This window comes from Papio anubis, chromosome 9 (genome assembly GCF_008728515.1).
Source record: "Papio anubis isolate 15944 chromosome 9, Panubis1.0, whole genome shotgun sequence".
Lineage (NCBI taxonomy): Eukaryota > Metazoa > Chordata > Mammalia > Primates > Cercopithecidae > Papio > Papio anubis.
This window is the reverse complement of record NC_044984.1, coordinates 23,258,222-23,278,233: the sequence shown is the minus strand read 5'-3', so window position 1 is coordinate 23,278,233 and position 20,012 is coordinate 23,258,222. Positions and strand designations below refer to the sequence as shown.

Genomic DNA, 20,012 nt, shown 5'->3' with positions numbered 1-20,012 from the left:
ACTTCCCTATTGGAGTGTTTGGCACCTTCACTTCCTTTCTCTTTTCCTGTCCGTCATCACATGTGGCACCTCTGGGTGAGAGGCAGGCAGATGGCTGTCTCTGGACATGATGCTTAACGATGCTTTATCCTTTGACCAGTACACGGGGCTGGAATGGAAGGACATTTGAACTTGCACTTTGATGCAGAGTATTAGCACATTCACCCTCTGCTGGCAGCAGACCAAGGACCCCAAGTTAGCCTGTGAACCAACTTTTTCCCTGGAGTATAAACAATGCATGAACTTGGCTAGGAGGTCAGCTCTTCAAAGCTGACTTTTTTTCCCCCAGTGGGATCCACTATTTGTTCATATTTAGGCAGCATCTAAGTAGAGGCAATTTAGACATTTAACCAAAGCAAAATTCAGTCTAAAAAAATAGGAAGATCTCATTATAGATTCACAGATCTGTGTATTTGTGTGCTCAAGGATAATAATAATACTGGGATATGTTTCAGAGAAAAGAGATGAGTAAAAATAAGAAAAAAAATTAATGGATTTGAGCCCAAGTAAATGAAACTCTATTATTTAATTATAGTATCTGACTGTGAATATAAATGGGAGATGAACAAGAATTTTCTCCTTCAGTTTGGATCATAGAAGATTTCATGACTAAAAGGGGAAGTCTATCACTCAGAGCTACAAGCTAGAGGTTTGATCCTTCATAAAATGAATCAGGGAATATAGAAAATATTTTGGGAATTGAGGACAGTCTCTTTTGCACACACTCAAGTGTTTTTACATCTAAAGTGAGCAAAACTGCATAATGTGGAATATATGCCTGTGTCCTTCAAATTTGCCACTCTGTGGCAGCCTGGATAGATGGGAAAAAAAGCCATTGATATGCAGTGAAAAAGGACATGGTCACTCTTAGAATTTCATGTTTGGAACCCCTTGTGGGCTAGTGTCTGCAATAATATCAATGACTGGGCCATTTATTTGGTATCTATTGCTACTTTTGGCAAGTGGGTAAGTTTAAACCCCAGTGTCCTGGTTAAATTCCAATGTAGATGAGTGATAATATTCCATCTGCCATGTTCTTATTTTGCCTTCCTTAAGGAAATGAAGCATAACTGCATTTCAAAGCAGACTGTTGACACACTTAAGATAAAAAGTTATTATTTTTATTTCTTATTGTGTAGTTCATTGTCCTCAGATCTTGTCGCTCACCCAGCCCTGTCACTGATTCACCTGTGACCTTATATAACAATGTGGGCAGCTTGAAAGAAAAAATAGAAAAATATGTATCATGCAAACATTAATACAAAGAAAGTGGGAGTTGCTATGTTAGTATTGATATAATATTCTTTTGAGCAAAGAAAATTACTAGTGACAGAGCGGGATATTATATAATTATTAAGACATTGCTCCACCAAAAAGACATGACAATTCTAAACGTGTATGTACTAAATAACTGAGCTGCAAAATACATGAAGCGAAAACTGATAAACTTGAAGAGATATAGACAAATTCACAATATTATTTGAAGATGCGAACACCCAGATTTAATCACTTTGTAAAAAAAAAACTAGACAATCAGCAAGGATATGTTACTCAACATTAGTAACCAACAAAATCTAGTTGAAAGCCAATAGCAGCAGCACACACATTCTTTTCATGTGCCCATTGAACATATACCAAGATAGATCATATCCTGGGCCAGAAAACAAATTTCGATAAATTTAAAAGAACTAAAATCATATGGGATATATTTTTTGACCGCCATGGAATCAAATTAGAAATCAATAACAAAGAGAACAGGAAAATTTCTGAACCCTTGGAAACTGAGTAATATACATTGTAAATAATCCATGGGTAACAAAGGAAGTCTCAAGGGCCATAAAAATATACTGAACTGAATGACAATAAAAACACAACAGGTAAAAATTTGTGGATGATGGCTAAAGCAATTCTGAGAGGGAAGTTTATGGCACACCACACACGTACATTAGAAAAGAGGAAAAGTCTCAAATCAGTAATCTAAGTTCACAGTTCAGGAACCTAAAGAAGAGCTGTAAATATCCAAAGCAAGTAGAAGAAAGGAAATAATATTAAGAACAAAAGTCAACAAAATTGAAAACAGGAAAACAATCCATGAAAAAATTCAGGTTACTTTAGAAGATCAGTAAAATTGACAAACCGCTAGTAAGACTAACAGAATAAAAAGAGAAAAAACACAAGTTATCGATATCAGTAATGAAAAGGGATATATCACTGCAGACTCTGCAGACAGCAAAAGGATAATATGGGACTACTACAAACAACTCTACACACATAAATTCACAACTTAAATGAAATGGACCCAGTCCTCAAAAAACATGAACTGCTGCAACTCACCCATAATTAGATAATTTTAATAGCCTTATAACAGTTAAGGGAATTTAATCTGTAACTTAACAAACTTTCAAAAAAAGTATTCTTCAGATGGTTTTACTAGATAATTCTACCAAATATTTAAAGAGGGATTGAAACCAGAATTTCTTTAGCCATGATCCACAAATTTTTACATGTTGTATTTTTATTGTCATTCAGTTCAATATATTTTTTATGGCCCTTGAGACTTCCTTTGTTACCCATGGATTATTTACAATGTATTTTATAAACAGTCTCCCCGAGAAAACCATTCATTTTATGAAAGTAGTATTACCCAGATACTAAAACAAAGTACAAAAAAAGAGATGAGACCAATATCCCCCATAAATACAGGTACAAAAAATATTAACAAAATATTAGCAAATAGAATTCAGCAATATGTAAAAAGAACCATATTATACATCATGACCAAAGGGGAGTTTATTTCAAGGGATTCAAGGCTGGTTCAGTATATGAAAAAACATCAGTGCAATTCAGTGTGTTAACACCCTAAAGAAGAAACATCACACAGTGCTATCAATTCATGCAAAAAGTTCACTGACAAAATTCCACAGTACCATTTATGAGAAAAACTCTCAGAAAAATTGAGATAGAAAACTTTCTCAACCTGACATGGAGCATCTATAAAACATCTACAGCTAGCATTATACTTAATGATGAAAGATGTGAGTGTTTCCTCTTAGATCAGGAACAAGGTCAAGGGATGTCTACTCATGACCCTTCTTCAACATAGTGCTGGAATTTCTTGCCAGTGCAAAAAGGCAAAAAATTGTAATTAAAAGCATATGGATTTTAAAGGACAAAACAAAACTGTCCCTATTTTTCATTTGATGTCATTGTTTATGTGGAAAATCTCATGGAACATTTAAAAAAAAAGAAAAACTAACTCCCAAAACTGATTTGAGTTTAGCAAGGTAGCAAGATATATGATAAACATACAAAAGTCAGTTATATTTGTATATATTAATATAGCAATGAATGGCTGAACATCAAAATTTAAAATACAGTACTATTTATAGTCACTCAGAAAATGAAATACTTAGGAATAAATCTAACAAAACACATTAAAGGATGTGTATGCTGCAAGCCACACAATGCTGAAGGAAGATCTAGATGAATAACTATATCATGTTCATGGACCGAACACTCAACATGGCAAAGGTGGTAGTTCTCCTCAAACTGACACACAAGCTTAACACAATTACTATCAAAATCTCAACAAAGTTTTTTATAAATACAGAGAAGAAAAATTTATATTGAAATTTCAGCTGAAAAGCAAAGCAATTAGAATAGCTAAAAGAACTTTGAAATAGAAGAATAAAGGGAGTAATCTACCCAATTCCTAAATTTATTATATAACTGTAATAATCAACACTCTGTGAAATTTGCAGAGGGATAAACACTTATATCAATGGAGGAAGCCATTATGATATAAACAGAGAAACCAGAAATTGACTCACAACATATCAAACCAATTTTGGACAAAAGTGCAAAAGCAATTCAACAGAAAAAACACCTTTTCAACAGTTCATTCTTGGAGCAATTTGGACATTCATAGGCAAAACAAACAAACAAAACCCCTTGACCTAAGTCTTTTAACTTATACAAAAAGTAACTCAAAATAGACCACAGACTTAAATGTGAAACTCAAAACTATACTACTTCTAGGGGCAAAAAGAAAATCTTCAGGGTCTAGGGCTAGACAAAGCATTTTTAGATTTTATACCAAAAGCTGGAGGAAAAGGTGATAAACTGGACTTCATTAAAATGAACATTTTTGCTATTTCAGGCCAGGTACTGTGGCACAAACCTGCAATCCCAGAACTTTGGGAGGCTGAGGAAGGCAGATCAATGGAACTCAGGAGTTGGAGACCAGCCTGGTCAACATGGCAAAACTCCTTCTCTACAAAAAATACAAAAAAATTAGCCAGACATGGTGGCATGTGCCTGTAGTCCCAGCTATGTGGGAGGCTGAGGTGGGAGGATCACCAGAGTCTAGGAGGTTGAGGCTGCAGTGAGCCTTGATTGTGCCACTGCATTCCAACCTGGGCAACAGAGTGAGACCCTGTTTAAAAAAAAAAAATGTTGCTATGTGAAAGATCCTATTGAGAGGATGAAAAGACAAGCTACAGATTGGAATAAAAGTGTTTGCAAACCATATATCTGACAAAGTACTAGTATGGAGAATATAAACTCTCAAAACTCTATAATAAAGCAGAAACATCCAATTAGAAAATGGACAAAATACCTGAAGAAACATTTCTTGGGAGAAGATATACAGATAGCAACTAAGCACATGAAAAGATGTTCAACATCATTAACCAATGACAAATGCAGAAAGGCCAAAATAAAAAATAGTGACAGTATCAAATGCTGACAAGCATGTACAGAAACTGACTCATTCAGATATTGTTGGTGGCGATGTAAAATTCTGCAAGACAGTTTTGTAGATTTTGGGGAGAAAAAAACAACATTCATCTGCCATATATAACCTAGCAATGCACACCTGGACATTTATCTCAGAGAAAAGAAAACATGTTCACACAGAAACCTGTATATAAACGTTTATGGCTTTATTCATAATAATCTCAAACTTCAAAAACAATTTCTTATTTCTTCTAAAGAAAAGGGATACACGTGCAGAATGTGCTGGTTTGTTACATAGGTATACGTGTGCCGTGGTGGTTTGCTCCACTTATTGACCTGTCCTCTAAATTCCCTCCCCTCACACCCCACCTCACAACAGTTTCTGGTGGTGTGTGTTGTTCCCCTGTCTGTGTCCATGTGTTCTCAATGTTCAACTCCCACCTATGAGTGAGAACATGTGGTGTATGGATTTCTGTTTCTGTGTTAGTTTGCTGACGATGATGGCTTTCAGCTTCATCCATGCCCCTGCAGAGGACATTATCTCATTCCTTTTTATGGCTGCATAGTATTCCATGTTGTGTATGTACCATATTTTCTTTATCCAGTCTAACATTGATGGGCATTTGGGTTGGTTCCATGTCTTTGCTATTGTAAGTAGTGCTGCAATAAACATTCGTGTGCATGTGTCTTTATAGTAGAATGATTTATAATCCTTTGGGTATACACCCAGTAATGGGATTGCTGGGTCAAATGGTATTTCTGGTTCTAGATTCTCAAGGAATCGCCATACTGTCTTCCACAATGGTTGAATTAATTTACATTCTCACCAACAGTGTAAAAGCATTCTTATTTCTCCCCAGCCTCACCAGCATCTGTTGTTTCCTAACTTTTTAATAATTGCCATTCCAACTGGCGTGAATTAATCTCAAACTTGAAACAACTCAGTGTCCTTCAATAAATGATTAAACAATCCATACCATAGAACACTATTCAGCACCAAAAATAAACTATTGATACACACATGAACCTGGACGAATCTTTAGAAAGTTCTGTTGAGTGTATGATTTCATTTATATAACATTTTTGAAGTGAAGAAATTATAGAAACTGTAAATAGATCAGTGGTTTCCAGGGGTTAAGGAGGGGTGGGGTGGAGCGGAAACAAGTGTGGCTATAAAAGGCATCCTGAGGGATTTTTGTGGTGATGGAAATGTTCTGTATCTTGACTCTGTCAGTGTCAGTATTGTGGTTGTGATAATGTAATATAGTTTTGCAAGCTGTTACCAATGAGGGAACTGGGTAAAGGCTACATGGGATCTCTCTCTCTCTCTCTCTCTCTCTCTCTCTCTCTGTGTATGTGTGTGTGTATGTGTTTTGTAACTGCATGTGGATCTACAATTATTTCAAACTAAAATGTTTAATTAAAAACACACAGAATTTCCCCTAAAGGCCTCTAGATTAAAAATCTGAGAGCATTTTCTGGTGCTTTCCATGGGAAAGCATTTCATGTCCCCCCTTTCTGCCCTCAGATAATCATATGGCGGCCGCGGAGGCTTTTTTGCTGTTCCTGGACACGCTTAGCAAGCTCTCACCACAGGGCCTTTGTACTTTCTATTTCCTCGTCTGGAACATTCCTTTCTCTGGCCTGCTCATTCACTTCATCGAGATCTCTGCTCAAATGTCACCTTATCAGAAAGGTTTTTCCTTGAACAATCTGTCTACAGTACCATTCCTGTCACGATTGATTCCCTGACCTGGGTTTATTTTTCTTCTCTCATCAGAAACAGATTGAATGCTTTAAAAAATTCCAAGTCTTGGATAGAAACCTCGAAATTCCCTACTCTCTTTCCTCTTTTCTGTACATTGTTCCTGGATTCGGAGTGTTTTATTTCAAAAGTAAATGAAACAGGCAAATTCACTCTATTTCTATTCCTTCTGCTGATCACTCCATATCTGTATGGTTGGAATTTTAAGATTTTAAGGCTTCAGTAGTAGCATATATACTGTATTCTGTCACACTCAGCTTATTGCAATCCAGTGGTATTTCTTAAAACAGCTAAGACTTCAGACAGTCAACCCTATCTCTGTACACCGTGAATCTGCCTCTAAATGACTGAGCTCTAATTCTCTTCTAGGCTTTTTAACTGGTCCAAGGTGTAGAGACATACTTCAGGAGGATCCTCAGAAGTTTTGGACAAGCCTCTCCCAATGTGGCAGGTGGGTCTCTTGTCTGTGGGTGCAAGAAATGTAACTTTCTTTATTCTTCCATAGCTAACCTAAAAGTAAATGCCGTTCAGACCCTCTGCTTGACCATGACTAGCAGCCTGAGGTTGCACTGAAGTTCTGGATAAGGCTATGAGATGCCAAGTTCTCGAGGGGTGGATTGCAATTCTTGGCTGTCATCTCTCCATTAGTCATGTCTGTCTTACCATCTCTTGTCAGTACTTGCGGACCGCTGCTGAGGCACACCTCGATCTATCCTCGAGGATCTTCTGTTCTCTTTCTCTTAGTTTCTTCTAGATACTTCTTGGGCACATAGGGGCATGCTATCACTGCTGCAGGCCCAGAGGAAACTCTTTAGGATTAAAAAGCTCCCCCACCCACCCCCCCTTTCTTTTTTCTTTTTGTATTGCTGCTCTTATTCAGTGGCTCCTGTGTTATGCTATGGCACGAAATCCTTTGCAAGGCCACTCAAGTCCTGGGTGTACTACCAAGCTGTTTCTGAAGTTCAGACTATACCCAAGAAATAAACTTTTTTGCCCATCACCCGTGTCTCCCCACAACATATTTGGGGTTTCTTTCTTTAATCGTATTTTGAACAAGCACAACTTAGGAAATCAATCAAAACACAATTTATTTTTTCATTTCCTTCTGTTTCTTTGAAATGCATTGGAGAAGGGTGGCAGGTATTCCCTTGCTTCGGGTGAAATTTAGGTCTCAGGCAGACTCCATACTTTATAAGTTCACTCTTAGATTTACAATAAAGTTCCTCTGGACATTTTAAGTTACAGAAATAATCTCCATTCAGAAATGATTATGTCCAATATCACACCATAATCATAGCTTCAAAGTCAATTTAATATCAGATGATCTGCCCTCCCCGACCTGGGGCCCGTTTTTGAGTTGGACTACTGCAGTGGGAAAAGGTCTGTCATTTTTTTCTCTCTTCACCTGTCACCTCCTATCCCACTTCCTAGTTGCTGTTGCTGAACTCGCAGGGGTTGGAGCATGGGAAAGAAGAGGGGAAAAGTAGCTCAGGGATTTTTCTCACTTGAACGCATGTTATGTTAAGCTGGCTTTGTGTTTTCTGGGCCAGGAAGCTGCTTCACACTGACTCTCAGTTGGTCACTTTTGGGAGACTTTCATGGCCCCTCCGATGGACCCACTCAGCTTCAATTCTTCTGACTTGGGCAGGGCTTCTCCTTCAGTACCCTACTCCCCACTCAGCACCTAGTTTCAGATAGTCTCTTCCCTCTGGCCTCTGATTTGGTGTCTCGTGAATGCCGCCGGTGGTCTTCTTGGGCTTCAGGCTGGCTCTCTCACACCTGGCCCACACCTGCTCCAGGAAAACATGCCTCTTATGAACCTTCAGGGGCGGGAGAGGCTGCGGGCACAGCCCAGGTCTGTTGTCCTCTGGATTTTCAGGGTGGGAGCCAGGCTGTGGTCCATGCGGTCTCCCAAACTCCAGGGAATACATCCAGGCCCGCTAAAGATTTCCTCTGAAGCCTCTGGAAAGAGCTGTGGAAAAGGTAGCCCTTTCTATCCCTCTCTCTTGGGGGGAAGGTGAGGCTTGGCATCGGCAGCAGCTCTATCCAATAGCCTCTTGAAGCCTCTTCCCCTCATCTCCCTTCTGTTGATCCTTTATAACTTCCTGTTAGGTTTTAGAGCCATCCATAGTTCTCAGTTTCTTTTAAAATCTGGATTTTGACCTGGTCATTTACATTGGAATTTCATCCTTGTTTCAGGAAGGTGCCTCAGTTGGATCTCCCAGTCTGTCATTCTGCTCCCACTAGGGAGAGTCGAGGCAGTGGGGCCTGGGATCAGGGTGATGTGGGAATAGGGTGAAACCAGCCACTTCCATCTTGCTCCTGGATCCACTGATGTACACACATGCCTTAGCTACCTTATTTTGTACTCACAGGGGTCTACATCCGCTCTTAGCTTAGTTTATATGTAGGAAGGTCTCTTCTGATCCTGTTTTCTATGGGCGGGAATCATTCCAATTTCCTAGGGGGCATTAGGCTTTTGAACTTCCCAATTTATTAACTGACACCCCCCAGTGTCCTGTGTTCCCTGCCTTGCCAACAGTTTTCTAACACCGTGAGTGAAGAGTATAGCTACTTGGCTGACTGACTGGGGAAAGAAGCAAGATTCAAGGAAATAAGATAAAATACTTCAAATAGTATACCCCTCCATGATAAAATATATTACCTGCATTCTTTCCAGCACCTACCATGTGATTTTTTTATCCTTGTAATGGCACCGCCTAATTTACATTAAGGATTTGACATTTGAGGAAACCAGATGTGTTAGTTTGCTAGGGCTTCCATAGCAAAGTACCACAAACAGGGTGACAAACAAGAGAAACTGATCGTCCCACAGTTCCAGAGGATAGAAATCAGAAATCAAGGCTGACAGAAGGATAGGTTCCTTCTGAGGGCTGCAGGGGAAGAATCTGTTCTGGGCCTTTCTTTCTGGCTTGTAGATGACTGTCTTCTTTCTGTAGCTCTTTATATTATTTTTCTCCTATGCACATTTGTCTCTATGTCCAAATTTCCCCTTTTTATAAGGACACCAGTTATATTGGATTAGGGCCCACAAGAATGACCTCATCTTAACTAATTACATCCACAAAGACCGTATTTCCAAATAAGGTCACATTCTGAGATCCTGGGGTTAGGGCTTCCACATATGAATTTGGGGCGGAAGGGGCAATGCGCCCCATAACACCAGGGTTCAAAGGAGCCAATTACTTCAAAGTCACACAGACCTCGAAGTGCCGATGCAGCAGTTCCTCTCCATGACTGTGTGACTCTGTAGCTCGCATTGTTTCTGCTATCCTACACTTCATCTCAGCTCTTACACGCAGGATTATGCAACAAGGAGAATGCTGGCTTTCTTTTAAACAATCAAACCAGGCTAGCAGAAGCATGGACCCCTCTAGGAAAAAGCTCTTAGACATCAGGTGGTGCCATCACATGAAGTCAGAACAGCAAGCCTTGCACAAAGGGGAAAAAGGCAACTGTCTGTAGAGAGGTCCAATCTAACACCATCATACCGTTGGCTAGAAAGTGAGTTTCTGCCTGAATTCAAGGTGTAAATTATGCCAGGGTTCAAATGTTTCTGAAGCTACTAAAATAGTGTCAACTTGAGTTTGGTGGTGTTATTCATATGACTTGTGGTTTGCATTTTTTGGTGCTTTTGACCTATATTCCTATCTACATATGCTGTGTGTGTGTGTGTGTGTGTGTGTGTGGTCGGCTTCACGTAGGGTATATTTAAACAATGTGTAATAAAACAACATATTTAAATCATGCAAAGGAAAAGGGTAAACTGTTAGCTATAAAGTTCCTGCAGGCATTTACTGGATAATGATAATGATAGCTTAGCTAAAAAAGGATAAAATGTGTTCAACTTCAATGGGGATTATATTTAGGAGAATTATCGGATTGTTTTGATATTTTCCTTTTAAAAACAATTCTTTAGTGCCTCCTAGGTGGGAGATAGGAATTATTATAGTGATTTGGAAACATGGCTTTATGCATATGAACATAATTTGGGTCTTTAGTATTTGTCACTATTTTATTCCAGATGGCAAAATTCTTTTATTATTCCTTTCAGTTAAGACCTGAAGTATATACCTACAGAAACAAGTCCATGATAAGATTTCTCTTGCCAAAATTCTAATAGGTGCTTACTTACTGAGAAATATGTGTATTGAGAAATGCTTAAGAAAAATACACTTTAATGAAGCAGCACTAATGATATTTATTTAGCTAATTGTGTACAGGGATCTAACCGTGATTTTAAGTAAAGTAGACTGTTGGCCATGTAAATAAGCTTGGCACAGGTGTGCAGGGTTTTAGGAGAATTGGGTAGGAGAGCTAATGAAAATTAGAGTCAAGCTCAAAGAAATATTTTATTGTAAATTGAATTTCCCATTATAAAACAAATACAGCTGCACACAAATATTTTAAAATAAGAGTGAAAAAATGCTCACAGTGTAAGAACTGAAAGCAACAAAACTAGCTTTTTGGTATATTTGCTTCTCCTCCTTTTTTGTTCATTCATTCAACTGAGCATTACTGAGCACCTACTCAGTGCAGGTGCTTAGGGAATAAAGATAGTTAAGAGAAGGTTTCTGCCCTTAAGGAGCTTTTGGTTTATCAGGGGAAACAAACAGTGAATGAGTCTTTACAATAAGGAGTAAGTGCAATACTCAGGGATAGTGGCCAAAGAGGTTGCTATCAACTCTATTGTTAGCTCTGGGAAAGCTTCACAAGGTAAGTTGAAATAGAAACTTGCTCAGAAATGCTTTAGCCAGAAAAGAGGAGAAAATACATTTCAGTTCCAGGGAAGAAAGAACATCTGCTCAGGTATGAGAGGATGGGAATAATATTACAAGGAACTGCAAATAATGCAGCATGTCTAGAATAACAGAGAATGAGATTGGAGTAGGTGGGAGTGATATCATGGGAAGATTTGTGCCTGTTATCCTATCGGCAAGAAAGGTTTTCTCGTAGGGGAAGAGTATGTTTAGAATATCATTTTAGAAAAATTAACCTTCAGCATTATGATTGGATAGATGGATTAGAAGTTACAAGCTTTAGGAGCTAAGAGATTGATAAGGAGCCAGATAAACCAAGAAGCTGAAATAAAGCTTACATAAATGAAGCTTGCATGGGTTCCTAGCAGTATTTTAGTAGGGACCCTAAAATGTGTTTCCACAGCCATATGTTTTTATAGATGTTGCAAAAGTACAAATTTCTAAGTTCAACCAGTTAAAAACTCACGCTTTCTTTTTTTATACTGCTACCCCTCCGTTATGTTTCCATTAATGTTAGGTGACATCGAAGTGCCCACACACATTTTGCATTCACAATTTTGCATTCTTTCTCTTTAAAAGGGCCCCTAAATTGTATAAGCTTTAGGACCTCACAAATGTAGATCCAGTCCCAAGGTGATATCCAGAAGAGACATGACAAGTTCTTAAAACAGGAGAGTAGCTACAGAGGTGAAGAAGAAAACGATGAGAAAGATGCAGGCAGAGGAATTAATGGCTATGTTGATGTGAGGAAAAGGATTGTACCAATATTTATCTTAAGACCATTAATAGGGGAAAAAAGTGGTAGGGACAGGTCACTATTGTAAATAACATTTTATTGAACATCTTTATGTGTGTGTTTTCATATTTCTGGATTTACAGAGGTAGATTTACTATGTCAAAGTGTGTAAATATTTTAATGGATTTTGTTATCTATTACCAAATTGCTTTCCAGGTAAATTGTGCTATTTAACACTGCTGCAGTTAATGTAGAAATGGATTTTCTTGCCCATACTCCCACTAGCATTGGGCATTATAATTTTAATTTTTTCAAGCTAAATTACTGGGTAAAAATGGCACCTACTTCTCATTTTACTCTGAAGTGAGATAAATACCATCCATTATTGCAAACTCTCTCTAGGAATCTATTTTCAGGGGGTAGTTACTGTAGTCTTTTCCTGGTAGTGATTTAGGGAGCATTAGGAGGTAGTTGTAAATCCTTTATGTGAGTAGTTATGTTATACATTCTAAATACATACATACATGCATAGATCATAAAAGCACTAGAAATAGGTGAGGCTGAAACAGTTTTGCAGATCAGATTTAGACTAGATGTTGGCAAACTTTTTTTGAAAAGGGCCAGAGAGTAAATATTTTAGGCTTCGTAGGCTAGGAGGCAAAACTGAGGATAATAAGTAAGTACTTTAAGTGAAAAAAATATTTTGCACTTTTTTTTTTTTTTTTTTAAGATAGGGTCTGGCTCTGTCATCCAGGCTGGAGTGAAGTGGCGCAAGTGAAGCTCACTGCAGCTTCCAACTCCTGGGCAGAATTCATCCTCTTGCCTCAGTCTCCCAAGGAGCTGGGACTACAGGCATGTGCCACCATGCCCAGTTAATTTTTTTTATGTTTTGTAGAGACGAGGTCTTGCTATGTTGCCCAGGCTGGTTTCAAACTCCTGGCCTCAAGTGATCCTCCTGCCTTGACCTCCCAAAGCTCTGGGATTACAGGTGCAAGTCACCAAACCTGGCCAGTACAAATTTTTAATGGACATAGTTCAAAATATAATAGTCATAATGAATTACTTTTTTTTTTTTTCTGAGACAGAGTCTTGCTCTGTCGCCCAGGCTGGAGTGCGTTGGCACAATCTCGGGTCACTGCAACCTCCTCTTCCCAGGTTCAAGCAATTCTCCTTCCTCAGCCTCCCGAGTAGCTGGGATTACAGGCACACGCCACCAGGACTGGCTAATTTTTGTATTTTTATTAGAGACGGGGTTTCACCCAAGGTGCTGGGATTACAAGCATGAGCCATCGTGCCTGGCCAACAAAGTACATTCTTTATACTATAAGTCAGGTTTTGGAGAGGGGACATTTTGCTTAATTGGGAGTTCAAAGTTAATGTCCCTGTCACCAAATTGATTGTCAGTGCTCATCTGTTAAAATCTCCATTTTTATTTCACAGGAGTGAGCCAGATTTGGACCACAGGCCATACTGTGCCAACACTTATTTTAGACCCTGACATTTATGAAGGCATTTGCCTACTAGGCTTTGTTAACATATTTTGTTTGATAGTGTTTCAGTTCTGTCACATACTTTATTTGAACCTATTTGGTATCTACAATTTGCGAACTCAGAGAAGTATGTGTGTGGAGCTTGGAGGGGGTGGTTATTCTTCATTGCTAATGGAATTTGGGAGTCTACCTGAGGCAGCAGCACTATGACACTGAAGCATTTTGACTATTTAGATAGAGACTTGGGAAGAGAAACAGAAAACCAGACTTAGTAGGTCTAAATTTGATCTGTTAATGCATGCTTTGGAATGATTTTGAATATTCCCTGTTGCTGACTTTGAGTCAACTGTGACTTGGTACTGGCTATTAATTTCTTTTTCTGCTAACTTTTCGGGCTTTGTGCTTTTGCTTTAACATTGCTGTTGCTCAGCAACTTTCCTAAAAGTCTAAATTCTTCCCCCACCCTCCTCACAAACTTATTGTCTTGAAATATTTTTTATAAATCATTTCATTTGCTAATGCTTCTTGTGGCAAGGCCACTCAGTTCCTTGGGTGTCAAGAATGAAAAGAAGAAGGAAGAAAAGAGACAAAATGGAAGGTTATGAAAAAATTTAAAAACCAACTCCCTTTTTAGTTATTTCACCCACTTCAGAGATTGGGCCATCTATCTTGAAAGTTTCAACTAAAATTTGACTTCTCAATTTAAGACCAATTTTTCCTTTAAAGTCTTAATGAATGGCTTGAGATGTCTATTAAAACTTGAGTTACTTTAGCTACTATCATGAATATGCTGAATTATAGACTGGATTTCCTAAGGCTAATGGTCAGATTGAAAGTTTATGTTTTATCTTTTAATGGGTATATTTCTAAGGCATAATCAAAGATAATTAAGGTAGAATGAGCTTAATATGAAAACCTTATTATAGATAATATAGCAAACTTTCCTTATGTTACCAGCACATAGAATATTTGATTTGGTATTATGTTGAATGGAGAAATGTACTATACCTATATGTTCAACAAATATGTGTTACATATATTTTAGAGATAATATGTTATTAGATTGCAGCTTGTATGTTGCTGGGAGTCAGCACAAGAGAAAATCTTGTGAAAATTAAATTTTGGAATTGTTTCCTTATTTATTAATATTTCCATATGTGCGTTCTTCTCAACAATTGTTTTTTTAGCTACTGAAATATATGACTATGTATTCATTTGTTTAATTCTACATTTTCATTATACTTTTACCATGGAAAGGTCTTTGTGTTTCTAGAAAATTTGTACTCACGGTTTTATAACTCCAAGAACAGAATTTGCACTAAATACTTTCTTTTATATTTTTCATGAAATTAATTATTGTTAAGTATCTACTGGACTCCCTGTGTCTTGAAATAAAATTCCTTTAGTATATCTTTATAATCACAGTTATTGACAAATATCTGATATGTATTGGTTTTTTAAAGTTTGTTCAACCAGAGAAGAAATGAGTTGTTTTAGCAGAGGTGAAACTAAGCCTCAGGGTTCTTCACTCCTATGGGTCCTTTCCCAGATATGGGGAGACACGCTAGGCAGTGTGCTCAGATGCTCACGTTTTTTTGTTTGTTTGTTTGTTTGTTTGTAAAATTTGAAAAGAAAGCTATTTTAGCTGCAGTCATTTAAGACCAGTGCTTCGACTTTGACTGCCCTTCCTTTACTATCGTGTCTTGGGGTGTTACTGGAAAGACCATGGCTATTTTTGATGAGGGTCCAACAAACGGAGAATCAAACAGGGAATGCTGTGGTCTAAAATTAAGTGGGTTCTATTTTGGTTGTTTGTAAACACTTCCATGTATACGGAAGCTGTTGATACCTGCCCTCCTTGGCAACTCCCTGGAGCATTCTGACACACAGGTGTGGAGCCCGAGGCCATGTTACCCTGTGCACGTGTCCACAGCACTGGTATCTCATGCATGCTCATGGGTGATGGGAGTGAAACTAGGTTTGAAATACACTGAGACAGAAGCTACTCTCTGTAAAACCCTTCCTGTTATTAGATGTGCAATAATAGCAGAGGATGTGGGTTTATCAATGCATAGTCAAAATAGAAGTTCTCTCCTGTCAGGAATTTAATGACTAATGCAGTTTATACTACTATTAATGCATCATTTTTTCTTTTTTGATAGATTTCTTTTTCTCAGTATTCCTTTGTTTTTAGGGCACAAACCTGTAGCAGTAATACAAACACAAGTACGACTGTGTGTGTATAGTTGCATGTTTTCTGAATCTCAGTGATAAATAAAAGCAATTTTTTTGGAGAGGGGACAGGGTCTCTGTCTTTCAGGCTGGAGTACAGTGGTGCAAACCAGGTTCACTGTAGCTTCAACCTCCTGGGCTCAAGTGATCCCTCCCACCTCAGCCTCTCGAGTAGCTGGGACCACAGGCACACACCACACCTGGTTAATTGTTTTTTAGATTTTCGTAGAGATGAGGATTTTGGTATGTTGCTCAGGCTTGTCTCAAACTCTCAGCTCAGGTGATATTCTTGCCGGCCTCCCAAAGGGTTGGGATTACAGACATGAGCCACTGCACCTGGCCTAAAAACAAATTTTGATGAAACATTCCAGATGAAAGAATGAATGATTATTCTCTCTATAAAAAATAATATTTGACCAGGCATGGTGGCTCATACCTGTAATCCCAGCACTTTGGGAGGCTGAGATGGGCGAATCATGAGGTCAGGAGATCGAGACCATCCTGGCTAATACGGTGAAACCCGTCTCTGCTAAAAATACAAAAAAATTAGCTGGGCGTGTTGTGGGTGCCTGTAGTCCCAGCTACTCAGGAGGCTGAGGCAGGAGAATGGCGTGAACCTGGAAGGTGGAGATTGCAGGGAGCCAGGATCGCGCCACTGCACTCCAGCCTGGGCAACAGAGCGAGACTCCATCTCAAAAAATAAATAAATAAATAAATAAATAAATAATAATAATAATATTTATGAAGATGCAAAGAGTATGCAGCTCATAACTGTAGGGGAAAAAGCATTAAAGAGTTGTGGTCAGGGAGATAATATGAATATATTTTTTTTTCTGGATTTGTGATGTTTGGGACCCTTCTTGACATTTTAAAGTTTGTTGAGTTTTTTTCCATGGCAAATGAATATTCATTTTCGTGTTAAATTTGTAATTTGTCTTCTCTTTCTAAAACTGTATAAACTTTGGCCCCTCTACAATACATATATCCACAGAATAAACACTAAATATTTAGACACCATAAAGGTGTAAGGGTCACTTTTCGCCTGGCATGTACTTATCATTATGTTTGGAGTTGAGTGCATCTCCATAATAACAAATAGTTATTATTGTCCAGTGATGACTGGTGCTTTCTATGGACATTAAATACTATCTGTAAATTGTAAAGAAGAATTTCTACTTTCTCAGCATCTTGAGGCGGTAAGATCTTATGCTACAAAGCATTTTCTGATGGTTGAGAAACTGTCCAGTCTTTCATTTAACCAGGGATTTGATACATGGAAATAATATTTACTTTTTCATTTCCCTCAATCACCTTTTCTGGTTTGACTTGTCAAAAAAGGAAAAAAAAGGGAGGAAGAAAGGAAAAAAGAATGAAAGCAAGCCTTGGAAGTCAGAAGACGTTTTCTGGTATTACTAGATGATCATGTTAGAACGGTCGGAGAGTCTCTGAACAGGCACCTCAAATTCTCAAAAGTGAGCAGGATGCAGTGGTACTTCCTGGAAGGTAGCAGAGTACTAATACGACTCTCTATATGTAAGTCTTTACCAATAGTAAGTTTCAAACATAAATGGATGTAATTAGTATTCTTCAGCATGTTTGTTATGGGATCATGGCCCTCAACTTGTGTTTTAACCAACGCCTTGTTAGAGAGCAGTACTTAAAATATTTCAAGGAATTAAGCCAAACATCTCCCTCTGGCAGACACATTTTGCATTTTCGCAGTCACCACGAACACACTCTGTTCTGAGCATGTTGGTGCTCACCAGTCTTCTAGCTGTACCTGGTGATTTAGGCCTACTCTACGCATGGTGAACACTTTTTTAACACATCCATTTTGGGTGCAAAAATAGGAGATTGCAAAGACACATCCAGGGGTTTAACTTGTCCTGCAAGATTCACTGGGTTCATTCTAAGTGTGCTGATGGACGACTTAAAAAGGGTCAGCTGGAGGAAGCCTGTGCGTGGAGGCAGGAGCTACTGGGAGCTGTTGCCATGCGGCACCAACAGGGTTAACCAGCCATGCCAGCATGAACAATGGGAACCGGGCAGCTCTAAATGAAATGAGCTGAATATTTCATTCGGCCACTCAGCTGCCTGCTCCAATTGCCTCCTTTACTAAAATAAGAGCTTAATCTAAAGTGACAACAACATCAGTTTCTGTGTGCTCCAGTCACACTGAACATGACTTCCTTAACATAAACACTATTTACATGGACCGTCTGGATATAGCAGGGAATCAGGAGCGTGCCCAGCTAAGACACAGGGTACAATGAAGGACGAGGAGCAGGCAGCTGAGAATTAACATCAGCAAATGAAAGCCTGACCCTCAGAGGGCATGTCCCTGATACGTTTTAAAATGAGAGAGCATTGCACCAGTAACCTTAGCCTTTGTAAAGACTATGCCATTTAAAATAAAATAGTACCTTTTCAGTTTAGACACTTAACCAAATGCATTATGTCTGACCCATTTTCCAACTTATGTGACACGAGAGGATGGATCCCTAGCTGCAATTATTAGAATCTTTTAAACAATTGCAACCAATAACCTCCTTTGCCAGCCTCCTTCTCATAGCAGCATGCTCTTCTTAGAGATAAAGACGGCGAGGGCAGGCCAGACAGAGATGTCAGGGGAGTGGGAGAGAAGATGTGGCCCTTGAACTCATGGCTTTGATGTCACTGCTAGCAGTACCCAGGAAATCCTGGTTTGAAAGTAGTTTTCAGCTAGAGACTTCTGGAAGATTAGAAGCAGGGGTGTGACAAGGCACCAGCCTGTCAGGGTCCACGAAATAACACATGTAAGTTATTTATTTATAGCACCCTGGCATAGATATTATGGCAGATCTCAACCCTGAATATGCTTTATTGAAGGTTTCTTTCCATGAGGAGAATGTTATATTGCATATTTTCATTTTGTTCACACCCACTGGGAATTTTGAAGATCACAAAATGTAGGCCTAATGAAACAGTCCTATTAGAATTATTGCCAGTTAATAGAATTCAGTGGGTTTTCCACCAGTTTCATAGATAAGGAAAGTAAGGCACAGGGAACTTGCTCATATATTTGCAACCACACAGCAGAGTGGAGAGCAATTGGAAAAGAATTTATTTTTTGGCCAATTATTTCTGTCAAATCACCACTCATGCTCTCATTTCTAAAATAGCTCTTCTCTTAAAATTTTCCCTGGTTGAGCCTTCTAGAAGGCATATACTAGACACTGATTTGTGGTTCCAAAGACTTAGGGCTACTGACAAAATGGTAGCTCTTTTAAAAATAGATCTGTGTTCTCCATCCTTATTCTCCAGGCTCTGTACCTGAGGGAGTGACCCTGTAGTTCTCATCCCTGTGGTAGTGCGTTTTAGGTAAAGTTTTTATTCATGGAAGAAGAAAGGGACTGATCATTTAAAACAAGTTTGCTTTTTCTAAGAAACGTATAATAAATGATGGAAGAAAATGAGAGAATCATTAATATCTGACTGGCTGTAGTAGAATACTCATTAATCAACAGTCATTTATTGAGAATCTATGAGATCATCAAGCTTTGTGTTAGGGAAAAGAAAATTGTCTCTGGCCTCTTGAAGCCCACCACGTAGTGAAAAGGCTTATCATAATTTGAAAAAAATAGAAAAAGTTAGGTTTCTGCCGAAAGCCAATAAGGATAACACAACATGATTGGGAGCGAATTGAACTACAATTTTGATATTTTGAAATAATGCCCTTTGGCCTTGTTTTCATCTTCATTTTAACTTAAGTGTAGTGTGAACATAAAAACAACCTTTCACTTGCCACTTACTGAACACTGATCAACTTTTTCAGGCATTGTTCTAGCTATGTCCCCAACAGAATTAAACGTACTTCATCACAATCAGAGATACGGATATTTGTACAAATATTAATCACACAACTTGGTAAGTGCCTTAGTAAGATAGGTACCCAATGTTTAGAGCAGAGAAGAGGTGGAAATCACCACATGTGTCCTGTGAGACCTCCTCAAAGGGTGAAGACCTTGACGTCTATCCCCTGCATTAGCCAGCTCCTTCAGCTTGGTCTGGACGGTCAGGTCAGCAAATGTCAGCTGAGAATAGCAACATCAGTGGCGGCGGGGTTTCTGCAGATCAGTCTTGGGAAGCAGCCTCCGCAATGATTCCTGAAATCTGTAGGATTTGCTGAAGACTGTGGGGAAACTAATATGTACCTGGCACTTCTCTGTGCTCTGTCTTGGCTTCTCTCGGCT

General features: G+C 38.7%; 1 protein-coding gene across 12 annotated transcripts in view; it reads left to right on the top strand.

Annotated features, from left to right (window-relative positions):
- The window catches only part of SOX5 (SRY-box transcription factor 5), a 1,038,891-nt gene that overhangs the window by 148,625 nt on the left and 870,254 nt on the right, over window positions 1-20,012 (top strand). For 11 of the 12 annotated variants that reach the window (XM_021923251.2, XM_021923253.2, XM_021923254.2 and 8 more), the window contains one exon: window positions 6,911-6,992. The exons of the other annotated variant lie outside the window; for it this stretch is intronic. The gene's annotated coding sequence lies outside the window, so the exon portion shown is untranslated. The remainder of the gene's footprint in view (window positions 1-6,910; window positions 6,993-20,012) is intronic. 12 annotated transcript variants of the gene reach the window in all.